This window comes from Apium graveolens, chromosome 4, assembly GCF_009905375.1.
Source record: "Apium graveolens cultivar Ventura chromosome 4, ASM990537v1, whole genome shotgun sequence".
In the NCBI taxonomy this organism is placed as follows: domain Eukaryota; kingdom Viridiplantae; phylum Streptophyta; class Magnoliopsida; order Apiales; family Apiaceae; genus Apium; species Apium graveolens.
The window spans coordinates 164,225,036-164,238,795 of NC_133650.1; the positions used below are offsets into that span (position 1 = coordinate 164,225,036).

Sequence of the window (13,760 nt, forward strand, 5' to 3'; positions counted from 1 at the left end):
TTTGAGCATAAGATAAATCTGGAGGTATGATATTACTCACAAGTTAGTTTACAATGTCAGCAAACCACGGTTCTTCTTCTTGTACCCCAAACAACTGCTCATCGGGAAAAGACTCATTTATCAATGTCTTATTTTGTGAAGTTGCACTTGGGTCTTCCAAATGCGAGAGATGATTAGCGATTTGATTCTCAGTATACTTTATGTCCTTGATGTCTAATTCAAATTCCTGAAGCAAAAGAACCCATCTAATCAATCTAGGCTTTGAGTCCTTCTTCGAGACAAGATATCGGATCACAGCGTGATTACTGAAAACTGTCACCTTCATCCCAAGCAAATAAGATCGAAACTTCTCAAAACCGTAGATAATGGCCAAAATTTCTTTCTCAGTAGTAGTATAATTCAGTTAAGCACCATTAAGGGTCTTACTAGAATAGTAGACCACATGAAATATGTTGTTCTTTCTCTGCCCAAGAACTGCTCCAACTGCATAGTCACTTGCATCACACATCATCTCAAAAGGTTCTTTCCAATCAGATGCAGTTTGAGAGGTGTCGTGATTAAACTCTTCTTCAAGAACTCAGAAGCAATTTGGCACTCGTCATCAAACTTGAACGGGACATCCTTCTCTAAAAGATTGCACAAGTGTTTAGAGATTTTAGAGAAGTCCTTGATGAACCGCCTATAGAAACCCGCATGACCAAGAAAGCTGCGAACTCCCTTAATAGAAATTGGTAGCGGAAGATTTTCAATGACCCCCACCTTGGCTTTGTCCACCTCAAGACCCTTACTAGAGACCTTGTGCCCAATAATAATGCCCTGTCACACCATAAAGTCACATTTCTCCCAGTTGAGAACCAGAATGGTCTCAACACACCTTTTAAGAACTGGGCCAAGATTCTGCAAGTACTCATCAAAAGAATCACCAAACACAGAGAAATCTTCCATAAACACCTCCACATTCTGACCAATCATGTTAGAGAAGATAGGCATCATGCATCTCTAAAATGTGGTAGGTGCTCCATAAAAACTAAAAGAAACTCTTCTGAAGGCGAAAGTACCAAATGAACAAGTGAAAGTAGTCTTTTCCAGATCTTCTAGAGCACTGCAAATCTGATTATAGCCCAAATAGACATCCACAAGACAGTAGTACTCGTGCCCAGTCAATCTGTCAAGCATCTGATCAATAAAAGGCAGAGGGAAGTGATCCTTTCTCGTGGCCTTGTTCAGCTTCCTGTAGTCCATGCATACTCCCCACCCCGTGACTGTTCGAGTAGGAATGAGCTCATTCTTTTCATTAGCTACAACCATGATGCCTCTTTTCTTCGGGACACACTGAACTGGACTCACCCAAGAACTTTCAGAAATGGGATAGATGATCCTTGCATCTAGCCATTTGAGAATTTCCTTCTTCACAACTTCTTTCATGATTGGATTAAGCCTTTTTTGTTGCTCAATAGTAGGCTTGCTACCTACCTCTAGTAGAATTTTATGCATGCAATAAGAAGGGCCGATTCCTTTAATATCTGCTATAGTCCATCCAATTGCCGATTTGAACTCTCTCAGAATTCTTAAGAGTTTTTCCTCATCACTACCTGAAAGGTCAGATGCAATAATCACAGGAAAAGTAGATACATCACCTAAAAAATCATACCTTAAGTGTTCAGGCAATGGTTTAAGCTCAAGTGTAGGAGCTTCCTCAATAGATGGCTTGAAGCGCTTTGGAGATTTGTTCAACTCCTACATTCCAAGAGATTCAAAAGGCATATCCATCTTCCGCTTCCTGGGAGAAGCATTTAGATATTGCAACTGCTCATCACCTTCATCATCTCACTATCCGAATTCCCCAATAAGGCCTTTTCTAAGGCATCAGACTTTAGCAATTGATCAAGTTCTGAAGTAACCACAGAATCGACCAACTCCACTTTTAAGCACTCCTCATTTTCTGTAGGAAATTTCATGGCATTGAACACATTGAAAGTTACATCCTGATCCAGCACACGCATGGTGAGCTCACCCTTCTGCACATCGATCAAGGTTCAGCCCGTAGCCAAGAATGGTCTTCCCAAGTTTATGGGAATCTTCTTATCCTCCTCGAAATCAAGAATTACAAAATCGGCAGGAAAGATGAGTTTGTCCACCTTGACCAAGACATCCTCCAAAATGCCTCGTGGATATGTAATAGAACGATCGGCTAACTGCAAGGTCATATAAATCGGCTTTGGATCAGGTAATTCCAACTTATTGAAGATTGAAAAAGGCATTAGATTGATGCTAGCTCCCAAGTCACATAAGCATTTTTCAAATGACAATTTTCCAATGGTGCAAGGAATAGTGAAGCTTTCAGGATCTTTAAGCTTTGGAGGCAACTTCTGTTACAGCACAGCACTGCATTCCTCCGTGTGAGCAACGGTCTCTAAGTCATCAAACTTCACTTTCCGAGAAAGAATACATTTCATAAACTTCGCATAACTAGGCATCCATTCAAGATCTTCAGCGAAAGGTATGTTGATATAAAGTTTCTTGAACACCTCCAGAAACTTCTCAAACTGCTTATCCAGCTTTTTCTTCTGCAGCCTCATAGAAAAAAGAGGTGGAGGATAGATCTGCTTCTCCCCTATATTACCCTCAGGAGGAGTGTGTTCAACAGTAGTCTTCCTTGGTTCCACTTCAGCTTCCTTTTGCACTTTTTCTTCATCCACAACTTCTTCATCCGAAACTTGAGAGTGTTCAGGATTTGCAACCTTCCCAGACCTTAATGTAATTGCCTTTGCCCGCTCCTTAGCTTCCCTCTTTCCTGGCACTTCAGTGTCACTAGAGAGTGTACCGGGTTGATGATTTAGCAAGGCATTGGCAAATTGTCCAATTTGATTTTCCAAGGTCTTGATAGAAACCTCTTGGCTCTTCCACATGAGCCTCAATTCCTCCGACTCAGATTTTTCATTAAATTATTGTAGCTGGAGTTGTTGTCTTGGTGCATATTGCGGTTGCTGAAAATCAGGAGGGTTGTATTGCTTTTCTGGATACTGCTAATAACGCTGTTGAACTACATTTTGAGAATTGCTCCAACTGAAGTTAGGATGATTGTGGTTGTTGGGATGAGAGGTGGCTAGCACAGGCTGCTGCAACTTCTGAAATTGCTCACGAACTGAGTTGATTCACTAGAAATAGTGCACTGCTCCGTCTCATGCGCACCAACACAAAGCTCACAGACACTAGTGATCTGATTAACTCCATCATTAGTCAAAGAATCCACCTTCATTGTCAAAGCCTTAAGCTGAGCAGCTATAGCAGTAGTTGTATCTAACTCTAGAATTCCTGCTACCTTGCCCTGAGATAGTCTCTGAATAGAATTCTGGTATTCATTCGCAGCCATCAGTTCAATCAATTCATAAGCTTCATCATAGCTTTAAGCCCACAAGGCTCCTCCTGATGCTCTATCAAGCATGGGACTAGAAGTAGCACCCAATCCATTATAAAAGCAGTTAATGATCATCCAGTCACGCATCCCATGGTGAGGACACTTTCTAAGCATCTCTTTGTAGCGATCCCAAGCCTCACATAAAGATTCTCCAGATTGCTGAGCAAATTGAGTAATTACGTTTCTAATTACCACAGTCTTCACCATAGGAAATAATTTAGTTGAGAACTTTTGAGCAAGATCCTTCCATTTGGTGATAGACCCTGGTGGTAGAGAATGTAACCAGCACTTAGCTTTATCCCACAGAGTGAATGGGAAAAGCCTCAACTTAATAACATCTTCAGAAACTCCATTGAACTTGAAAGTGTCACAGATCTCGATGAAATCGCTGATGTGCATGTTGGGGTCTTCTGTCGGAGAACCCCCAAACTGAACTGAGTTCTGTATCATCTGAATCTTGCTCGACTTGATCTCAAAGGTATTAGCTGAGAGCTGGTCAAACAATACTAGACTGAATATCATTAATCTTTGGTTGAGAGTAATCCATCAAAGCCTTCGGATTCGCTTCTGGTTCTCCCATTGCAATAAATGCTTCTTCTTCAACTTTCTCCTCGACAAGAACTTCCTCGAAAACTCCCTTAGCTATTACAAATTCTTCCTCATCTTGATCAAGTGTTTTCTTATGAGACCGCGAATGCTTATGCATACACGTTCACTAGAGTACCTGAAACACGACAAGGAAATAAGTAAGTAACAATGTCCGAGTCAATGAAATTTAACGACTACTAATGACAAACACATAAACTAAAAATTAACCCCAAATCCCCGGCAGCGGCGCCAAAAACTTGTTAGGACGAAAACACGCGCTAATATTCACGCAAGTATACGCGATCGCAAGTATACGCGATCGCAAGTAATATATAATTATTTCTAGTTCGTTCCCAGAGAGACTAGTTTAGGTTAATTTTAATCAATGTACTTATGCAACAATGGTATGGTTATTATCCAATGTTAAGATGATTAACAAATTGAGATTGTTTAGAACTATGATAAACTAAGAGATTAAACTACAGAACATTAATTAAGATAATTGAAAAGGATTTATTAACTATATTACACAAACATGGGATTCTAGTTTCAATAATACCTCATTCAATAGCCTCTTTATTCTTAACCTTAGCATGCAATGGTGATGACATTAATCAGATAACACGAAACTGATAAACACCAACTTTCGTTGTACGATTACCATACTACCAGACATCCAAAAAAGAGATATAAGCTGAATAGACACCAATTATATTGGGACCCTATATGTCTAAAAAATTTAACAACATAATGGTTTAATGCACAAGTTACCTATCATGCATAACAACTACATGAACCTATGTTATCATGGCAAGTTCTAAACCCCTAAGTTCACTTTCGCTTCATTAGAGATTAACATGCTATCTTATAAGTTCGCGACTCTCATAAGACGAATAAGCACAACCAAAACTAGGATATCATACAATCACCACACACTAAGGTATCAAAACAAATTACCTAAAGAAATCCATAAATAAATCCGTTAGAATCCCACGATAACGATTAGCCCATAATCGGACTCATCATCAACTTAGGTTCCGACGAAAGCATGGTATAATAAACGTAGTCTTTAAACTTAATAAATAATAAAACCAAGTACGAAATAAGAGTATAGGTTCATAAATAAGAAAATTAGCATCCAAAGTTACAACTTAAAATAAAGAATCAAAAGAATAAACTAGATTCTCTTCTCCTTGGTTGAATTGTGCTCTACGGTCTTCTTACGCCTTCTCCTTAAGCTCTGGTACGTTTTGTTATGAAAAATGATCATAAGTTATGTTTATATAGCAACCCATGCAGAATAGAAGTCTATCAATCAGAATCACAAGAGAATCAGGATTCTTTTATCCTGACCTAGCGCATGCACGCGCTTCAACAGCGCGGGGGCGCTGAGTTTCTGCTCTTTGGGCGAGGTCGCGTGCTAGCACAGCGCTGGCTCGCTGACTCTCTGGAAAAACTTCTTCTTTTTATTTTCTTGCTTGTTGATTTGGCCTTTTCCCGAGCAATCTTCTCGAACACCATCCTAACACCAATTTAGCACCAAAATAATGCTAAATCTCTTAAGTCTTTTATTTATGCCTGAAATGCAAAAACACTATAAAAACACATAAAATACATAAATAACTCGTGTACAAAACATCAAATCAATCCATATAAATATAAACACTTCAAAACACTATAAATACCCATGTTCTTTCATCATTAAGAGAATATCCTAAATTCTAAATATAAACAAGTGATTAAACCTCGACAAACAAATAAACCATGACCAAGATCTAGCCCTCAGGCAAGGTATAAGACTTAGTGAAATACAATTGTCTCTAGCATGCAAATCAACTCGATCGGACTTAACATCACTAAATATGACATCACTACACTAGCATCAATATCACAAATCAATCGGTAAAATCATCCGAGGGATCATTTTATAATACAAATACATGAACTATATGACCAAACTATCATACAAAATAAAAAAACTACAAAAAAAACTACCACATGGAAAATATGCAACTATATGAATTAAACTAGCATGAATATGCAAACTATATGCGACTCACACAAAATATATAATCCTTAACTACTACCCCCAAACTTAAAATATTCACTATACTCAGTGAAGGTAATAGTAAGGAATCAGGCATACCTAATCAGAATCAGGGTTATCACCCTCAACGGGTGGTGTGTCATGAGTGTCTAGAGGCGGATACACAGCATCCTTATCGAATACTGGCCACTGGATATTAACTCATGTGGCTCTAAATGCAGTCTCCAATGCCTGGGTAAGGTCATGTGCAAAGCGACTATGGATGTCATGCATTACATCCATACTCCTCAACAAGTGTCTATACTGCGCTAAACTCATACCAGCACTGCCCTGTGCTTCCTGCTACTGTTGCTACTGCGATCCCGAAGGACCAGCCTCTCCCAACTCAGCTCTCCAAGCTGCTCTGTTCGCCTGTGTCGTGCCACCAGCATATGCCTGAGGAGCTGGCCTTCCACCTGGCAGATGGTCATAAGTATATCCAAACTCTTTAGGATCGGGCTTCCCACCATACCACTCCTGCATATTCAACAACGTTGAACTATCAATCGGGGCACTCGGGAGCTGCAGCTGCACGTGTGTGGGCCAATGAACGCCAACCGCCATACACAACTTTATCATAATGGACGCATAGGGCATAGAAATCGTAGTACTCCCTCGCATGAACCTCAGAATACCCTGATGAATAACCATCCCAAGATCCACATAGGCTCCCTGAAGAATCCCCCATAACAAACATGCATGCTCTACAGTAGCATCATGCACGTGAGAAGATGGTATAATGTTGGCACATATAAAAGAATTCCATACACGTGCAAACATGTACATGCACGAGGCGGGAAAAGTGGCATACTCGTTCGTGCCCTTCTTGAACTTCCAATAAGTCTCAGGAACATACAGGGTAGCAATGATCAAATCCAAGTTAAAATCATTCCCCGTCTTTTCATTCCAGTTCTCCTGCTCCGACCTTCTCTCGGGATGCTCAATCGCCCTCCGAATCTCCTCAGCACTATAGTCCACCGTCATCCCCCTCACCACAGTGAAACAGTTCTTCTCCGCCTTAGCATTTGCGTAGAAATCGCACACCACACTCATGGGCACAGCAGCGGGTGTCTCACAAAAAGCATCCCAGCCCATCTCCAACAACTTACCATCTTTCCCCGATGGCAGAAAACCACGATCCTTGGCTATAGGCTTCGAAAGCAGCCTCGCATACTCCGCCTCAGCCTCGGGACTTGAAAACCTAGGCCTCACACCACCCGCACTCGAAGAATCAGTGGTGCAACTGCTAACTTGGGTTTGTTGTCTTTTTGTTGCCATTGAGATTGAATAAGCTTGAGAGTCTCGAAGTTTGTAAGAGAGATTTATGTGTTTGAGAATTTGAGAAGTGATGGAGGAGTTATGTATAAGTGTATGTATATATAGGAGATTGGGAGAGAATTATTTATGGAAAAGAAGTGGGAATTGATTATGGGAATAATGGGAATAATGGGTTTGATTATAAAAGGACCGGACCACCTAAACTTCAATTTTCCAGGAAAAAGACAGAGACGTGAGTTGAACAAAAGAACTTGCTGCCCCGGCACAAATGATTTAATCACCAGACCCCTATAGTGCCACCTTTTGACTTCCTCCTTATATATTTTGTTGTTTTCATACGCTTGAAGTTGAAATTTGCCGAGTTCATTCAATTAAAGCATTCTTTTCTTACCAGCTGCATTGAAATTAAAGTTCAACTTCTTCGAAGCCCAATACGCTTTATGCTCGAGCTCCACAGGCAAATGACACCCCTTACCATAAACCAACTGAAACGGCGACATACCTAACAGAGTCTTGTATGATGTTCTATACACCCAAACAGCTTCATCAAGCTTCAAAGACCAATCATTCCTTGATGGACACACAACTTTCTCTAGAATATGCTTGATCTCTCTGTTAGACTCCTCATCTTGACCATTACTCTGAGGATGGTAGGCTGTAGCAATGCGATGATTCATATTATACCTTTGCATCATAGCAGTGAACTTGTGATTGCAGAAATGCGATCCCTCGTCACTGATTATGACTCTTGGAGCCCCAAATCGTGTGAATATCTGCTTATGAAGAAAATTAAGCACTACCTTCACATCATTTGTCAGCAAAGCCTTGACTTCAACCCATTTCGAGACATAATTAACTGCCAACAAGATATACTGATTATTGCAAGATGAGACAAACGTCCCCATGAAGTCGATTCCTCAAACATCAAACACTTCAACCTTGAGAAGCACATTAATAGGCATCTCATCCCTCTTGGACATATTACCCACATGCTAGCATCGATCACACTTCAAAACAAAGTGATGCGCATCCTTAAACATTGTAGGCCAGAAGAATCCTGCGTGAAGGAAACGAGCTCCTGTCTTCTCTCCACCATAATTGCCTCCATAAGCAGTCGAATGACAGTCTCGCAAGATCCCCCCATTTTGCTGTACGGAATACATCTCCTGATGATTTGGTCAGCTCCTTGCCTAAACAAATATGGTTCATCCCACATGTACCACTTCACCTCATGAAAAAACTTCTTCCTTTGAGCATAAGATAAATCTGGAGGTATGATATTACTCACAAGGTAGTTCACAATGTCTGCAAACCACGGTACTTCTTCTTGTACCCCAAACAACTGCTCATCACGAAAAGACTCATTTATCAATGTCTTATCTTGTGAAGTTGCACTTGGGTCTTCCAAATGCGAGAGATGATCAGCGACTTGATTCTCAGTATATTTTCTGTCCTTGATCTCTAATTCAAATTCCTGAAGCAAAAGAACCCATCAAATCAATCTAGGCTTCGAGTCCTTCTTCGAGACGAGATATCGGATCGCAACGTGATTACTGAAAACTGTCACCTTCATCCCAAGCAAATAAGATCGAAACTTCTCAAAACCGTAGAGAATGGCCAAAATTTCTTTCTCAGAAGTAGTATAATTCAGTTGAGCACCATTAAGGGTCTTACTAGAATAGTAGACCACATGAAATATATTGTTCTTTCTCTGCCTAAGAACTGCTCGAACTGCATAGTCACTTGCATCACACATCATCTCAAAAGGTATATTTCAATCAGATACAGTTATGAGAGGTGTCGTGATCAAACTCTTCTTCAAGAACTCAGGAGCAGTTAGGTACTCATCATCAAACTTGAACGGGACATCCTTCTCTTGAAGATTGCACAAGGGTTTAGAGATTTTAGAGAAGTCCTTGATGAACCACCTATAGAAACCCGCATGACCAAGAAAGCTGCGAACTCCCTTAACAGAAATTGGTGGCGGATATAACGACTCGTGTATTTTTATTTTATTTTTAATATTTGAAAGTGTAATAAAGGTTTAAGTAAATAAATAAAATGTGTCTATTGATTTTGGCAGCGGTTACTGATTGTTTTTTAATTATTTATAATTTGTTGATATGTGGGATTGGAATTGTGTAATTTATCGGTGAGTTATATGATTTTATTTCGCTTGTAAAAGTGATTTTATTGTAGTTTTAATTCCATAAATATTTGGGTTGTCTTTAAAATTGGTTTTCTAATTTTATAAATTCAATAACTAATTTTAGGACTTATAAAATTGAGAAATCAATATTTCGTTAATTATTCATTTTTTAAATGATTTTCTGAGTCTGTTTAATGGTAAAATCCATATTTAACTATCGAAATCTTCAAAAATTATGAAACTTATATTTTATTAAGCTCATATTATTCTGAGAATTTTAGAATTATTTTGGGAATTTTCGGGAATCGTTTCAACCGCGCGTCGTCTCGTTATTTGTTAAAAAGCGGATATGAAGAGCACCTTAAAAAGTATTTTAACAATTTCGAAATTCATGTTTTATAAACTTCGGGATATTTATGACATTTTGGAATTATTTTTGCAATTTTCTGAAATTATTTTTCGTACACCCAAATTTGTTAACTTCAAATTACGGGACAAATCGAGACACAAAACCTTCGTAATTATCTTAAACACTACGTGTTGCTTTTATATTTCAGCAGGGGACACGTGTTGTTGCCTGTGCTTGGTTGCAGCATCTGTTAAAAAAAATAAAAATAAAGTAAAAGGGGGGTTTCCCCTTTCACTCCGTTCATCTCGACAGTCTCTCTCTCCTATATCTCTCCTCTTTCTCTCTCTCCACTCTCCCCGTTTCCTGTTTTCTCCTTGTTTCGGCTGCCTTGTTCTGTCGCCGTTTCTGTTTTCCGGCTTGTTACCTCCGGTGAGCCGCCGCTTATTTTTGACTTGGCTGGTTCGATTCATATATATATATATATATATATATATATATATATATATGCAAGTAAATGTGTATATATTTATGTGTATATATTTATGTGTGTGTTTGTGATGTGTGTGTGTGTTCTACGCGGTGGCGCGTGTGTGTCGGTGTGGTTGCAGCCGTGTGCTGTGGCCGTGTGCTGTGGTCGTGTGCGGTGCTTCTCTGTGGTTTGGGCTTGCAGTTGGGCCGGACATTTTCGGGCCTTACTAATGGGCCTATTTATGCAGTTGGGTTTTGTTGTTGGGCCTTGTTAGGCCGCTTGGGTGTTGATGGTTTGGATTGTGCAGATTTTTAATTTAATTCCTTTTATTGCAGGGAATTATTGATTAATATTCGTGATATTAATTATTCGTGTTGGAAATGGTTTTAAAAAAATCGGTATAATTTATTTGGGAACCCGTAATATATCGGGCGCCAATAAATTGTGTCGCCGTTGACGATGAACTTCGGTGAGTCGATGGTGGACGGTGATGACGATGTTCTGAGTCCTAAATTCTATAAATAAATAAAATAAAATGATTATGTAAAATATGTTCGGATTTAAATAATTGATTTTGATTGGTGTTGGAATGTACGTTATATAAATGGTGGAATAATATTGTGGAATGTTGTGATTTTTGATGTCGATTTGCTGCCAAAATTTTCTAAAAATATATTTGTAAACGTACATAATTATATTCTACGTGTTACCCCTATTTATGTTCGGGATATGTGATTACGTGGTTATAGGTATAATAATAACACGAGTCGGAGTATCGGATTGGGTTGTTAGAATCTGAGGATATCAAGCATGTCGGTATAACTAATTAGGGTATTCTGTAATTGTAGATCCCAGTCGAGTTGTCCCAGGATCAAAGTCAGCGTGAAAGCTACTTAGGGTTTGTAGAGCATTGCAAGGCAAGTACCCCTGACCATTCTTTTATGGTTCAGTGCATATGAATAGCTAATTGTTTGATTCTCGTAATGGAACAGAAATGTTTTAAGTTACGTATCCCCTATAGTTATAAATCACTATTTTCAATCTGTTTTGGGGAGAAGTAACTTCGACAGGTACCTATCTCGAATGGAATGATTTGCGAAATGGATTTTATATGTGTGCTGGTTAAATAAATGATTTTGAAAATGAGATAGGTACAAATGTTTTGAAAACTGGATAAAACGGTCAGATATGGGATACATTGGGGCCAGAGTAGGCCTATTGAGGTGGCGTAAGAGGCTAATTCGGTTGTGTGCACTATAAAACCGATTAGTCCAGCAGGTCAGAGACCTAGCTAGTCTTTGAGTTCCGGAACAGGTAAATGGGATGGCAGTTAGAGCCGTCTGGTGTTGATAGCCTGATCAGCTGTCTTCACATATCCGCTATGTATCTGATTGGGATTTGTGAATTACATAAGAGTATAAGTAATTGATACAGCGGTTTTATAAAATGATTGGCATGCTAAAATTAGACTCTGGTATTACACAGCACACTACTATGTTGTTTTAACAAAGCATGCTAATTAGTGATATCCAGTTACCTTTGATTTTCATTATGAAATGTTGATATCATGGTTACAGTTTTGTTCCTATTATTGTTACATTCCAGATTTTATTCTTTTATTCATATCTTGGTACTGCTGAGCGATTATGCTCACCCTTGCAAACTGTTATGTATATTTCGCAGATGCCTAGAAGATCAGTCAGACCGACCCATATTCCCGCCCCTACTGGACCCGGCTCCTCTGAGGTAGTTTGTATCAGGCCATGAGGTCTGAGGAGTTGCTGAATAAAGTTAGTGTGTGTTAGATGTTGAATAAAGAGTTTGTATTGGTGAGAACCTGAATTATACCTGAACCTGGATCAGATCTTGGTTTGGGGTCAAGTTAATATATTTTAATAATAATTCTGTTGTTTATATTTTTGATAATGGTGTATAGTGACGTCAACTCCTGACCCCGGGGTTAAGGCCATCACAGTTGGTATCAGAGCTACAGGTTCAAATCCCTGATTCAGGTTAGGGATTGTGTCGAGTAGGTGATAATGTGAGTCCTTAAGTGTGAATCAGCAACTCATATAGAGGAGCAAACCTTTAGAGTCAGTCGAGGGTTCCGACGGCATTACCCTTGCATCTATTATATGTTTTGATAGAATTGCCTTGACCTGGTTGTGTCTTGTCTATATATTTATTATGTTGACAGTGGCCTATTGCGATTTCGAGTTCTCCATCTCGGGAGAATCCTTCTGATTCGGATAGCTCAGATTCTGAGAGACCCCCTGATGCTGTTACTGAGGAGACCCTTATGCCTCCTCCACCAGTCCCCTCTTTTGTGCCTCGAGATATCCCTGGATCTGGTCCTCGTCCCTGTTGGGTACGTAGGTCTGTGTCTGCTGTCAGGGAATTTCCTCCTGGCTGTGGTCCCAGTTCTTCCATGATGTTACCTCCTGTGGCCCCTACTGGTACTTCTTCACCGATCCCTTACCATGTTCATATGGCGGTGAATACTTCTTTTATCAGAGATCAGAGTCCGGAGTTTGCTGCTCAGTTGGACCAGGTACCTATTGTACCATTTCAGGGTATTTCTGCCCCTTCCCCTGAGGTGCGAGCCCGTATGAGAGCATTGACCCAGATGGCTGTAGAGAGGGCTAGATCTGTTGACCGTTTCATTAGTTCAGAGTTCAGAGCTGTGCAGTATCAGGACCTAGTGAACTGGCTAGTGTTTGAGCTAGGTTCCATTGGTGGCAATGGTAGTGGCTAGACAGAGTTGCAGCAGAGGGATGCAGAGCTCAGAGTGACTTCTAGGAGTTCTGTAGTTGTTTACTTTGTATATGTACATTATGTTGTGATAGTTTGTAGTAGGCGAGGCTGTTATGACAGCCAATTTTGGTGTGTATTCGGATGGTTCTTTTCAGTTGGATTTTCAGTTGTACTAGTTGGATTCTGTTGGTTACTGTATTTCAGCTGCTTTATCTTATTGTTCAGTTTTTGAATATTGTGTGTTGCTATTATTGTTGTTTCTGTTGCTGGCATTTTTAGATTATAATCATTCACTCAGGACGGATCCAATAAACTGGGGATGAGAATATTGTCTTTGTGGCAACGCTCTCCTGATGCATAAATGTAAACTGCTGGAGTAATCCATTTTCTTATATATGACTGTTATGTTTCAGGAGATACCACCAAAAAGAAATTCTCAGCCCAATAACGGATCTGATGGGGATCCTTCCATGAGTGACTTGATGAACTTGTTGCGTCAGCAGACTGTACAGCTGGCCCAACAGCAACAACAATTCCAGCAGCAGCAACAACAATTGCAACAGCAACAACAACAGCAACAGCAGCTCATACAGCAACAACAACAGCAAATCCAACAGCAGCAACTACAAATCCAACAGCAGCATGAGATGAGAGGGGAAAATCAAGGTG

The 13,760-nt window shown here is 39.8% G+C and overlaps 1 non-coding gene across 1 annotated transcript; it reads left to right on the forward strand.

Annotated features, from left to right (window-relative positions):
- Nucleotides 1-3,503: 3,503 nt before the first annotated feature.
- On the forward strand, nt 3,504-3,610 carry LOC141723047 (small nucleolar RNA R71). The gene has a single exon (XR_012576040.1). It is a non-coding gene; the product is annotated as a small nucleolar RNA R71 (small nucleolar RNA).
- Nucleotides 3,611-13,760: the final 10,150 nt, after the last annotated feature.